Raw genomic sequence first — 12,836 nt, 5'->3', positions numbered from 1 at the left:
CTCCTCTTTTGTGCCTTATTTTCCCTCTCTTTTATCTCCCTCTGCGTTACCCTGCTCTCCGTGCTCCCTGCCCTCCTGTTCTCAGGGCCCCTCTCCCCCCCTTGTTCGGTGAAACGCCCTGTGTGACATTTAATCCAAGAGAATCGGGCTGGTCCTGAAGTCCTGGGGACGGCTCAGGGCTTTGGAGGCTGCTGTGCCTCTCAGACGGAAAGAGAGGGACGTGGAGTCAGACGTTTCTTTCAGGACAAACTGACGTGTTGGAGTAGCCATGCTTTTCTTTATTCAAGCGCAACAATTTAGACACCCTGCCAAAGAGTTTCAAAAGCTTAATTGAGGTCCTAAAAAGATGTTGTGCAGCTCTGAAGTGTTTTTTGGCTCACAAACAGATTAAAAGCCTGGCATCCTGTGATGGATGCCGGCCGTTATTCACGTTTTGAGCACATTTGCTTTGTCGGGCTGTTGCCGTTCAACAAAAGAAGAAAATTTAAACCTGAATAAAAATGGAAACGAACAGAAAAGGTGAGGAGTTCGGGAGAGAAATAGAGGATGAAGAGTGGATATATATTGTTAAACATGTATAAAACATCACACCTTGTGGGAACTGAACCCTCAAATCTGCCTCTAAAGCAGGGAGCCAGTCGTTTGAGCACCTTGAGTCCCTAATCTCGCCCTCCTGATTAATGCTGAGCATTTGGGAGGATTTTGCCTGGTAAGAGGCTCCAGATTAGAACACATCATAAATGTCATGTCGTGTTAGGTATATTAAAGCTATGCAGTTTGTAGGACCCTGTCCAATTCTGACATTCTGTTGCTTTGATTCCCAACCTTTCCATTTTTCCTTGGCTGTATCTCCCATCTGGCCATTTCCGTTGTGTCATTTCGTGCTTCTTGCACAGGATCGCCAACAACGGAGGGCGTGAAGCTCGTCGTTACTAAAGGTCATTTTCTAATGATCAGCAGTGGCTGAAGATCATGATTTACCTTCCTTTGTGTCAACAAACCAACACAAATTCATCCAGTAAAGAAAAGGCATCAGCCGTGCTAAATATGAATAGGTTCTCCCTTTTACCACGAGCACTGGGATGCAATCATTAAGGAATTCTGCTGCTGGACAGTTATTCATCATTGTTCATGGAGTTTCTTTGCAGGGAGCCGTCAGACTGGGAGAGACTTTCAGCAGCTCATAAATATGAAGCCAGTGTAATCCCGCTGTTTATGTTAATCACCAAATCAATGAAGTTAACCCCTCGTCATATTTAGGGCACCATTTCTGCTTCAGCAGCAAAAAAATAAAGAAGGCAACAGTTTTAAATATGCAACGAACGCTGTGCGAAATCTGCCAGCTCGTAGGGGAAGAAATATGAATAAATGCACCACTCTCAATAAGATGAAGTGTTTAGTGTCATTATAGACAATAAGATGAACAGACAAATGAGACAGTTATAGACAAATAATACAAGAATGATTGGATTTCATAAATTTCAAGATCAGATCATAGTGCTAAGGAGCCTGCATGAAGCCAGTAAGAATTAGTCATAAGCAATACTAGCAGCAGCATCATCCTCAACGTCATCAGCATCAAAATACCAAAGTCATTTCACTCATTTATTACACTGAAAGAGAATTTTTCCATCGCTAACGCTAATGTCTTATGATAATGTAGAGCAGAAGCAATCACCAGCTGGATAAACACTGGATCCTGGCCAGATAATGTCAAAAATCGTAGTTTAGTTTGGGAAATACAACATTTTTAGATTCAAGCTGTGTTGGCCGGTGACTGAGGCTCCTCAACTCCGAAACCTCATTTTATATTAGCACAAAGAAATCCCACCCTGGGGGTGAAATACCGACACCTGCAGCAGCACAAATGGGCTCACTTTATTCCTTAATAAACAAGTCTCTCTGAACAAGAGATATGAACTGATTGTTTGTCCTCGAGTTCCCTCCATCACCCCCGTCCAGGCCCCCTCTCCCACCTCTGCTCCCAGTACGTAGCCAGCTGCAAGTCGACGGGCACTAAATCAGTTATAAAGTCATAAAGAGCATAATAAAGCTCCTCCAGCTGCAAACCTATTAGCATCGCGCCATAATTGCAGGCAAGGGGGGGGGGGGGGGGGGGGAGTCACACGAGCAAGTGCAGACTCACCGCCGCATTCACACGAGCCCAGATCTAATAAAGTCCTGACACAGATAATTTTAATGTTGATTCAACTGGAAATAATGTGCCTGTAATTAATGCCGGTGTCGTCCGAGCAGATTTATGAGCCAGACAAGGCGTCAGTCATCATCAGTAAGTGTAAGGGGGGGGGGCGTTTGGCAAAGAGGTGGTGTGCGAGGATGAATCTGCACCTATTCAATGATTCATCATGATCTGTTTTTTTTGTTTCTTCTTGTTTCCACTGTGCAAATCCACCGGTGGTTAACGCGGCCACAGAAACACGACACACATTAGCTGCTTTGAGTTCTACACCGTGCTAATCAGCGGTGGACGCTAATGCTCAAGCATCACTCTGCTCTCAGAATCAGGCCAGAGATATTTGATATCATAGATATTTGAGGGAGGAATAAAAACCAAAAGATATTTCTTGCCTTTCCTGAAGCCCTTGTTATCTTAATGGCTCCTGGGCTGCTGACAGTTAGATGTCCTGCTTATAGCCAAACAACAGGCAATTGTGTCGAAAAATTGTTTCCTAATTCATTTTAACACATTTAAAAATGAGGAGGGGTGACTGAGGCACAAATAACACATGAAAGAATGTGTTTATCCTTTGCTGATGAAAACGCTGCTCTGCTTTGTGTTTCCGCCTACATGGTTGTTTTCCTGCTGCTTGCAGATCAATTTGAGGGATTGATGAAAAAAAGTGTAAAAATGGGAGTTTTTGTGGGGGTTTTTATAGAAGCATCACAACAAGGAGGGGCTGAAAATTCACATTTGGGAGTGTTTCGGGGGGGCACCGACCAGTGAAGACGGTTGCTAAGACAGCCATACTGCAGCTTTCTGTGTGGAAATGTTCATCGTTAGCACCTGACGCTCGCTGCTCGTGAGGAGACTTTTCTGTTCTGGTTATCATGAACGCATGCAGATGAGACTGTAAACAGAGTCACTCACAGCAGCGGCAGCCAGAAACTGCTGTACTGTCAGCCAGAGGAGTGACCCCATCAGCAGAACTCTCCGTGAAACACACACATGCATGGAGAGAGGGAGAGAGAGAGAGAGGGAGAGAGAGAGAGAGAGAGAGAGAGAGAGAGGCTCTGCTGTTTTATTCATCACTGCTGATGACGGTTGGCCCTCGGGTTCCACACGATCTATAGGTGTCAGGACGGCTGTAGGTACACGAGGTCATTTGGCTGCGTTCTGAGAGATCCTGTGATTTATCTGTGGCTAAACTGTTGAATAAATGCAAATGGAGAAAAGATGGTTCGCCGTGTCACACCATGACAGGAGCGGCTCAGTCGGTTTCCTACTGGCTCAGTTTACAGGATCGTGTAAGGATGGATTTTTGTTCTATTCTGGAGTCGTGGGATTATTTAGTGATGCAGCATGTCTTTGCTTTTGGATAACTAAATTATTATGAGAAATCGGATTAACACACTTGGGTCTTTCCATAATGCATGTAAACGTGTCCTTTATGTCATGGAGACAAATAGTCCCCAAAACTGGACTGATGTGGTCAGCAGGTAAAAAACCACAAGCATGTTTTGTAGAAGGTGAAAGTCGACTCTTCACCTTGAGCCTTCCGTCACTGTGTGTGGAATCCAAAAGAACTCCAATAAACTGTCTAAAACGTGTAAAGCAGAGTTTTGGATTGTCTCATTTCTGGGGTGTCAGATCCAATCTTCTCACGTAAACTGGTGCAAAGATAATCTAAATGCTTTGATTGGCAGGTTAAAAGGAGCAGACGTTTTTTCTGGAGTGAGTAGAAGTGGCAGCGGGTTGCAGTTGAGCAGCTTCTGCACTTTCAGAGGTGCTGCCTTCACTCACTTGCTCCCTCATCATTATTCCTCTTCTTTTCTCTTTTTTCCCCTCTAATCCAAGTGTTCGCCAAGCGTCCTTGACGCTACTGATCACGGGAAGAGCTCCCTGCAGCCTGCTGGTGTCTCGCAGGGAGTCGGGCTGCTAAATGATGATTGCTGCTGCAGTCAGGAGCGGTCAGATCAAATCTGCGGGTTTTACGCCTCCACTGCCGCGTCCCCCTGGTGAACAGTCCGGCCACGTGATTTCCTGAATGAGGCCGTGATCCGCCTATTCCTTCAACTGAGCACCAGTAGGACATAAAGAATCAACCCCTCTCAACTCACAAGCCACAGTCCTGGAGCTCCCAGGTGTTCCAGTCAGGCTCCGTATGGAGATCTTCTAGGACACATCTGCCCACCAATTACAAACATGCCCAGATGTTTTCAGGAGTGCAGGTATGAATGATCTGCCCCACCGAGTCACAGTATTGGCTTAGACGTCCAGTTTGAGTCAATCTCCTGTTCACGTGTGACACTTTAGGTCTTTGAGATGTTGTCACGAGGCCAAATTACACAGAAGGCAATCTCACACGGAGGGAAGGAGAGAAATGTTGCAGCAGGAAGGCATTTGAGTCAAAATTTGCACCTGATGACAGCTGCTAAACAGCAAATCTATGATGCTCAGAGCTCAACTAGCTCAGGAGCGTGACTGGTGCAGATGAGTGGTGCATGTGTGAACCTGCAGAGGAGATAAATATAATTTTGTATTGACTTGTCTGGATAATAATTCCCTATTATCATTTGAGCATTCATTGAGAAGGTCAATTTCAGGCCAGCAATCTAATACAATAATCCAGTCTTATCTTCCCTCTCTCTCTCTCTCTCTCTCTCTCTCTCTCTCTCTCTCTCTCTCTCTCTCTCATTCACACACACACACATGCGCGCACACATGCGAGCATTTTTTTGAAATACGCTAAAGGAATATGGAAATCATGGAAGGGAGGGTTGTTCCTGAAAATAGAAAATATGCTAAAGATGAGTAATATAGTCTAATCCTTAAATTCTCCATTTCATCATTTGGGAGATAATCATGTGACGCACATTTGTCCTCCTGAAACTCAGCCCGTGAATAAACCGCCGAAAGAGGGATGGAGGGAAGAGGAAACCGCGCCGCGGTTCTGAAACAATCGATGGGCGGAGAAGCGTTGGGAGGCACACTCATTCTGAGATTAGCGCATTTCCGAAGCAGCCGGCTCTGCAAGGCATGCAAATGAGCTCCGGAGGTGTGCATGTGTGTCTGCATGTGTGTCTGCATGTGTGTGTCTGCATGTGTGTGTGTGTGTATTTGAAATTCCAATCTGCTTTACCAATCTGGTTCAAAGTCCTGTGTCATATTTAGATTTTGTCTTTGATAAATCTGTTGCCATGTCGCCCAGAGAAAATTCAAATTTGCTGCAAATGATCCCCCATTGAACTTATCTTGTGAGGAGATCTAAACCTGGCATGTGTGTGTGTGTGTGTGTGTTGTGTGTGTGTGTGTGTGTGTGTGTGTGTGTGTGGTGTGTGTGTGTGTGGGGGGGGGGGGGGGTGAGGCCGAGCAAATGTCAGTCAGAGCCACTGAAGGCAACACGGGGCACAGAGGGGCCGCGTTTGATTATGGTTCACTTTTCTGGCATTTACGTATTATTGGAGCATCAGAGCAATCGCATCATCATCATCATCATCATCATCATCATCATCATCATCATCATCATATTCATCATCCTCATCATCAGAGCATGGCCTGAGAAATTAACCTGTATAAAAATGCCAGAATCCAACTTCAACTGAAAGAGGAGAACTTTCCCTACTAAATTCACATCTCCTCCATTATTAACAATTAAAGTCGTCTGAATAGTTTTGTGTCCTGTGGCATTCAAATCTTCATCAGTCCATACATATTTTAAAGTTTCACTCCGATCAAACTTTTACCCTTCAGGGACTGAATTCCAGAAGAAGAACTCAGACGGCCAACCAAACTTCAGACTTTAAAGATGATCGCTTCTCCTCCACTGGCAACATGCATTCACAATGAACCTGCCTGGCTGGTGCACCACTGTCACAGAGAGGGAGGCAGCGAGGGAGTGTACAAATATATACCAAAATAACTTTCATCAAAAAAAGAGACTTTCCCCAATTTATTCCTGGCATCTGCTTAGAAAACCTGTTCAATTCTGAAAACACGTTTCAGGACTGAAACATCTCAACAATAGAAAGAAAATAATAAGACTGCTGCTATTTATATGAAATGCAGAACAATGGAATGCAATGGAAAGTGCTACCTAATATATACATTGTGTGTATGTTGGACCAGACAATAAGAGTGCTTTACGTTATATAAAGACCCTCCCCATCATGCCACAGTTAGTTTCATTTCGTCGTGAATGTGACCAAGTTCCTGGAACGTTTCAAATGAAAGCAAGGCAGTTCAGACAGCTTAGAGAGCTCAGGTCTCTGTAGATCATCTTTCTGAGGGATTCACGTGGATCACACTTAAAAGCCAAAGAGATTAACAGCAGGATTTTGTTCCTAGCATTTACTTGGGATTTCGAAAAAAAGAAGTGCATTTCCACTAATTTTACCCGTAATACGAAAAAATTCCCCCAAAACCAAACTTTCCCTGCAAAAAATACCTCATCGGGATGCAGATTCTCAGGTTGGGAGCTGACGAAGACTTATTAGAACAGACTTCTCACCTCACCAGGTCAGTAAGGAGAGAACATACGAAGAGCTGCAGGAGCTAAATGTAGGACCAGAACAGCCGAGGTACCACTGCCAACCCACGCTGACATTATTAACAGGACAAATTTAAATATATATATACTAATAGAGAGAAAGATGAGTGGTGAGAGATGGAAGAAAAAATAAGAATTAAGACTGGGGAAGAACATAAATTGGGGGGAAAATGATCCCAGGACCAGAGGGACATTTGTTAGAAGAAACATTAGTGGGAAATTGATCTGTGCATTTCTGCTCATGGGCCGTTTTAATCCCCCTGAAAGAATCAACTACAGAGAAAATGTCACCGTACAAAAATTGCCAGCTAACGGCGAGCGCATCCACGTCTCGGCTGGTAGGAATTTGGACTATTCATCAAGGGGAACTTCTGCTGATCGCCTGCTTTCAAATTCATTTGTTTGTAATGACAACGAGGAAGCAAAAATACAGGCGGACAAAGGAAACATAAATCTCAGTATTTAGTCAATGTGGTGAGTGTACAAACCAGTCAGCCCACCTCCTGCCTCCTGCATGTGTGCGTGTGTGGCCCTGTTCTGAAGAGTATCTGCTGGTTCTGGAGTGTTGTTCGAACCTCCGGCTCCAGATGACCCAGCAAGAGCAGATAGGAAGTCTTCTTGTAACGTTTGTTTTATTTGCGGGCTTGGGAAGACTGTCGTTTCTGTCATAAACCCTTTAGAAAGTGTTCAAATGCAGCCATGTGCTGCATTCAAACTGGTATTAAAGATTTGCCTCAAGTTCAGATTCTATAAAGCAAATATAATCAAACTTACAAAGCAAACAGAATAGTGTGTGTGTGTGTGTGTGTGTGTGTGTGTGTGTGGTGTGTGGTGTGTGTGTGTGTGTGTGTGTGAGAGAGAGAGAGAAAGAGAGAGAGAGAGAGAGTGTGTGCATGAATTATTCTACACTATTTGATGATATTGCATCTGCATCCTGTCTCCACCTATTGAAGCAGGTCATTCCCCCACATATTGTCCCTGCACCCCTAATGTAGCATATGGAAGGAAGGAAGCTCCTCACCATGCATGGAGGGTTTTCACTTTAAGTCCAGCGTCAAGCTAAATATGAAGCAAAAGGAAGGGGGCTGAGGACTAGTAAGTGTCCAAACTACTGTCCAGGAGGAAACAACAAGCCTCCGAGAGTACATCAAGAAGATGGTCCCACTGACCCACTGCTGAGAGAATGCCTCAGGCAACAAAAGCCCACCAAGGAGGAGGAACCTGAGGGGCTATCATGGAAGGACAAGCCCATGCATGGAATGTACCACCGACAAATTGAGGAAGTGGCTGATATCGAGAAAACATACCAGTGGCTGACAAAGGCCAGACTGAAAGACAGCACAGAGGCACTAAACATGGCTGCACAAGAACAGGCCCTGAGCACCAGAGCAATAGAGGCCAGGGTCTACCATACCAGGGCCAACCATAAGGGTCTACCATACCAGACCAGGTGCAGACTGTGTGGAGATGCCCCTGAGACAGTCCAGCACATCACAGCAGGGTGCAAGATGCTGGCAGGCAAGGCATACATGGAGCGGCATAACCAGGTGGCTGGCATAGTCTACAGGAACATCTGCACTGAGTATGGACTGGAGGTCCCAGGGTCCAGGTGGGAGACACCTCCGAAAGTGCTGGAGAACGAGCAGGCCAAGATCCAGACTGACAAGATGGTGGTGGCCAACCAGCCTGACATAGTGGTGGTGGATAAACACCAGGAGACAGTGGTGGTGATAGATGTAGCAATCCCAAGTGATAGCAACATCAGGAAGAAGGAACACGAGAAGCTGGAGAAGTACCAAGGGCTGAAGGAGGAGATGGAGAGAATGTGGGCCATGAAGGCAACAGTGGTCCCAGTAGTGATTGGGACACTAGGGGCAGTAACTCCCAACCTGAGTAGATGGCTCCAACAGATACCAGGAACCACACCAGAGATCTCTGTCCAGAAGAGCGCAGTCCTAGGAACAGCTAAGATCCTGCGCAGAACCCTCAGACTCCCAGGCCTCTGGTAGAGGACCCGAGTCTGAAGGAAGGAGGCACCGCCCAGGAGGGCGAGGAAGAGAAGACACAAGATTAGATAACAGTAGATTCTTTCATGATCCCCTTCAAATCCCCTTGGCCTGGGATCTTTGGAAGCTGGAAGGTCCCCCTGAAATCCAGATCACCAAACGAACTATCTGTTAATGGCTCAGTGTTGTTTCCAGAAAATTCCCTTAAGATCAGTTCAGACAGACAAACTCTGGCTCCTTGGTGGGGGTAATTATGAGAAAAAAGAATGATATAACTAACTGCACTGCAGATTATAACAGGTTAAAAGAGGATATGGGGGAGCAGGCTGATGGAACAACGTATGAGTCAGCTCCCAGCTGCACACTGGCTCCTCTATTTGTAGCATCTCGGATTCTACGGAACTATTTGTAGCATCTCTGATCTGCCCTCAAGCGCAGCGCAGGAGTAAACAGCCGGACAACACCTGTTCCACCTACTCAATACGCTACCAATTGCTTTGTTAGGAACAAAGATGATAGCTTTAAAATGTGTGAGGGGATTGCCCCCAAATCCAGAGATCATGGTCCGGGTTAGCGGTCCCACAAAGAAAGAGCATCATTCATGAAAATGCTTATTAAAAAGCTCATTTAGCAACAGCCAGCGATAGAGCAGGCCCAATTAGTTCGGTGTAAAGGCGCAAGGACCAAAGTTCCATGTCAGCAAATGATCCGATGGCAAATAAAGGAATGAAGCAGAAGAAAAAAAAGAAAAGCCTGTCTAAACAAGGTCACGAGGGAATATCCAAACTGTGACTGGTGACAGCCATGAAGGCCAGACAGGAGAAGAATGACCACTTTGACAGGGTTGGCTGTGGTGCTACGCCGGCTGTGTCTAAACTGTCAAAACTGAACAGGTTTGTCATTTAACACAAAGTTTCTAAAGATAAGATCCCTCCCAGGATCGCTGATCCAATTTAATTTCCTTCAAAAATGACAACTATTTCACTCCTGAGTGAGATGAAAGATCTGAATCTATACATCCAAACTCATTAAAGTTGGCTCCAAATATTCATCCTGGTTCCAGCAGGCCACCAGACAGATAGCAGGGAGGTTGCGTAACCGCTTACTCGGACAAAATAAGCCCGGCTGGTAATATCTCCTCAGGTTTTGTTATAATATGTGCTAATTTTATCAACCAAATCAGAGTTCAAAGAAGTTCCCCCATTCCCCATCTTTCTCAATCAAAGGAGGACCAAAAGGAAACTCAGTCAGAACTTCTGTCTCTGTTTCGGCGTTGACAGACCTCGGGCAAAACATCCCAGATGATGTTTCAGAAACCCTAAAAACCATTTAAAAGTAGAAGGCAGCTCATTTTCTTCTTTACTGCACCGCAGAGGGGGAAGGGGGGAGAGAAGGAGAGTGAGAAAAAGAGTGACCCAGTTAGGGAGAATTTAAATAGGGATTCCATTTAGAGGGCCACATTAATTGGAGCAGATGCCTTCTCAATTATTAAGAGGCCTCCAAGGGTGTTAGCATGAGCTAAATTTATCCCGCACGGCTTTGACTGGGCTTGTCCAATCTTTTACAGCATCTGCAGACAGAAGGAAGAAACATGCACCATTGTACACATGAAAGTGTTGAGTCTGTCTCTGTCTCTCTCTCTCTCTCTCACACACACACACACACCACACACACACACACACACACTGGACCCAAATGGTGCCACTGAGGCCAGTTTATTTTTCCTTTTTAATGTCCACTCTTTGAACCGATAGAGGGGGGAAAAAAACAGCTAAAGAGGAAAAAATAAAAAAACGGGCACAAATTCCTCTAATCCTTAAGCCTTCTTTCTGACTCAGAATTGCCCTTAAAAGAATTCCCTACAGAAAAGCACATCTAGAATAAAGAATAATCTCCCACTGACTGGATGGCCCCGTCGTATTTCCTGGTCGCCATCTCTCACCAATTGAATCATAGTGGTTTCCCAGTTCCTAACAACCTGCTTTGTAATGAACCAGTAGGCCGAAACTAGTCCCGCGGGGTATGAGGCTACGACCCCCAGTGGGAGGGAAGGCGCCGGGGAGAGTCGGAGAGCTCGGCACATTTCATGAATTTATTAATAATCTCACTTTTCCTGTTGCCGTGAGGAGATTCCAGCTCGTGTCCGACATGCAGATGGAATTTCTTCCATGCTGAAGGTAAAAAAAAAAAAATAGGTGTAAACTTTTGATTTATTCATTGCCTCCACGACGCAGAGTGGTGGTCGCATGCTGGCGAAATAGCATGCCTCCACCAGAAGCAATTTAAGTTAACTAGAAGCATGACTTCAGAGAGAATGCCTTGAGGAACACTAATGACATCACTTTGTTTTCCACCCCCAGTCCATTTGTCACCACTCAGGTACACAAAGCTCTGCATTTTAGAAAAGCAGAGCCAACTGGTGCCCTCCTGAGCACCGTGTGCAAACTGGCACCATGAACAGATGATCAGAATGTTCAGCCTGACTGGACGTTGCTTTTCGTGTATCTTTTACCTTGTTTTTGTATGTAAAAATGTCCAGCTGTGGTCCATTTCTAGATAGTGCACAATCTCTATAATCTGGACGTGAGATTTGAGAGACAAAAGGAAGTGGAGACACTGATATTACAGCATCATAAACCACTAAAAAAAACAATAGTATTTTGTAAAAATCGCTCAATTGCTAACGCAACAGGTGGAGTCGAGCTGAGGGGGTCGGGAACCGTTTCGTCCTGCATCAAGGGAGAATTTGGAAATGGTGTCGGAAAAGCCAAATGACACACCTGTGCCACGCGCCGTCCTCATTCAGACACCGAGACCGGAGCATAAAGCGTGACGCCATTTCAGACGACCGGAACTTCACCCCTGATTCACAGACGCCCTTCAATCTGTGAGGGGGTGGCAGGAGGAGAGGAGGGGCGTATTAACATTTTCATATCCACTCTTCATCCCCCCCCCACCCTCCTCTCATGCCTCCCATTTCTGAATGATTGGTACCCATCATGCTTTGCTCATGGTCAGTTTATTAATGGAGACGGTCTAACAGTCCTGATCATTCATTTTGTTCCCTCCCTGTTTCCATTCTAATTTCCTCTGTGGGTCCTCTCGTACTCTCAACACCTCTATCACCTCTACCCTGTTCGTCTACTTCTGCCTTTATTCATCGGTTTTTACACAGGTGAAGAACGTCACCGCTCAACATGACAGCAAATCTGTCACATCTGCGCACCCTCCTCTCTTCCCGTGAGTGGGACGGCCATAAATTTGCTTTATGCGGTCATTACTTACCAACCAGCAGCAGCCGTTCTTCATGGGAGCCACCTGTGTTGTGTTCAGGGAACATAAATTGTGTCCTGGTGCAAGATCCCATTCATCGACATCTAACTACTGCCTGCGAGTATATTTACACAGGCTGACATTTACACAGACATAGGTGTGGCTACACACACACATCTACAGGCCCTTAACCTAACTCTCAATCGCAATCGTAACTAAATCTCTAACCCAAACTTTTACCTTAGCCAAAACCCCAAACCTTTTGAAACCTGAAAGACTCGACCCTTTTGGAGGACCAGCAAAAATATGTCTTCTCTTTGCTTTGTCCTCAGTATGCAGCCTGTGCGAGAATACACACACACGCACACACACACACACACACACAACTGGCCAAATTCTGTTAAGGTAACATACTGTGTATAATAACACCTCTGAAACCCTCTATTTTCTTGGATTGTCTCCCTGAAATGTCTGGTATTTGTATGCAAAATATGCAAATCGTATTTAAGGAAAGCCACTTAACCAATTGTTTTATCATTTCCAGTTTCAGTGTGAGAGCCCTGCAGCACTGATGGCTGACTGGTGCTACTAATGCGTGGCAGCTGCTACATGTAATGGCTGCAGTAATAGAGGTTTCTCAGGACATGGGTGCACCTCAGGCTGTGACAAAGAATTTGTTTGAATAGAAATGTCATTGGCAGATACGTTTAGATGGGAAAAAATAGGTGGACATAGAATAAAACAGAGAAAGAAGAGAATTGGTTTCGAATGGCTGATTCTAAATGAACAACCAATGTTAGACCTGAAAGAGATCGTCTATAATACCTAT

At 45.1% G+C, this 12,836-nt stretch overlaps 1 protein-coding gene across 1 annotated transcript in view; it reads right to left on the bottom strand.

Annotated features, from left to right (window-relative positions):
• Nucleotides 1–12,836, bottom strand: part of grid2 (glutamate receptor, ionotropic, delta 2) — a 263,655-nt gene that overhangs the window by 218,439 nt on the left and 32,380 nt on the right. The gene's annotated exons all lie outside the window — the stretch shown is intronic.

Source organism: Takifugu flavidus, chromosome 5, assembly GCF_003711565.1.
Source record: "Takifugu flavidus isolate HTHZ2018 chromosome 5, ASM371156v2, whole genome shotgun sequence".
NCBI classification, from domain to species: domain Eukaryota; kingdom Metazoa; phylum Chordata; class Actinopteri; order Tetraodontiformes; family Tetraodontidae; genus Takifugu; species Takifugu flavidus.
This window is presented reverse-complemented; position numbering and strand designations above follow the sequence as displayed.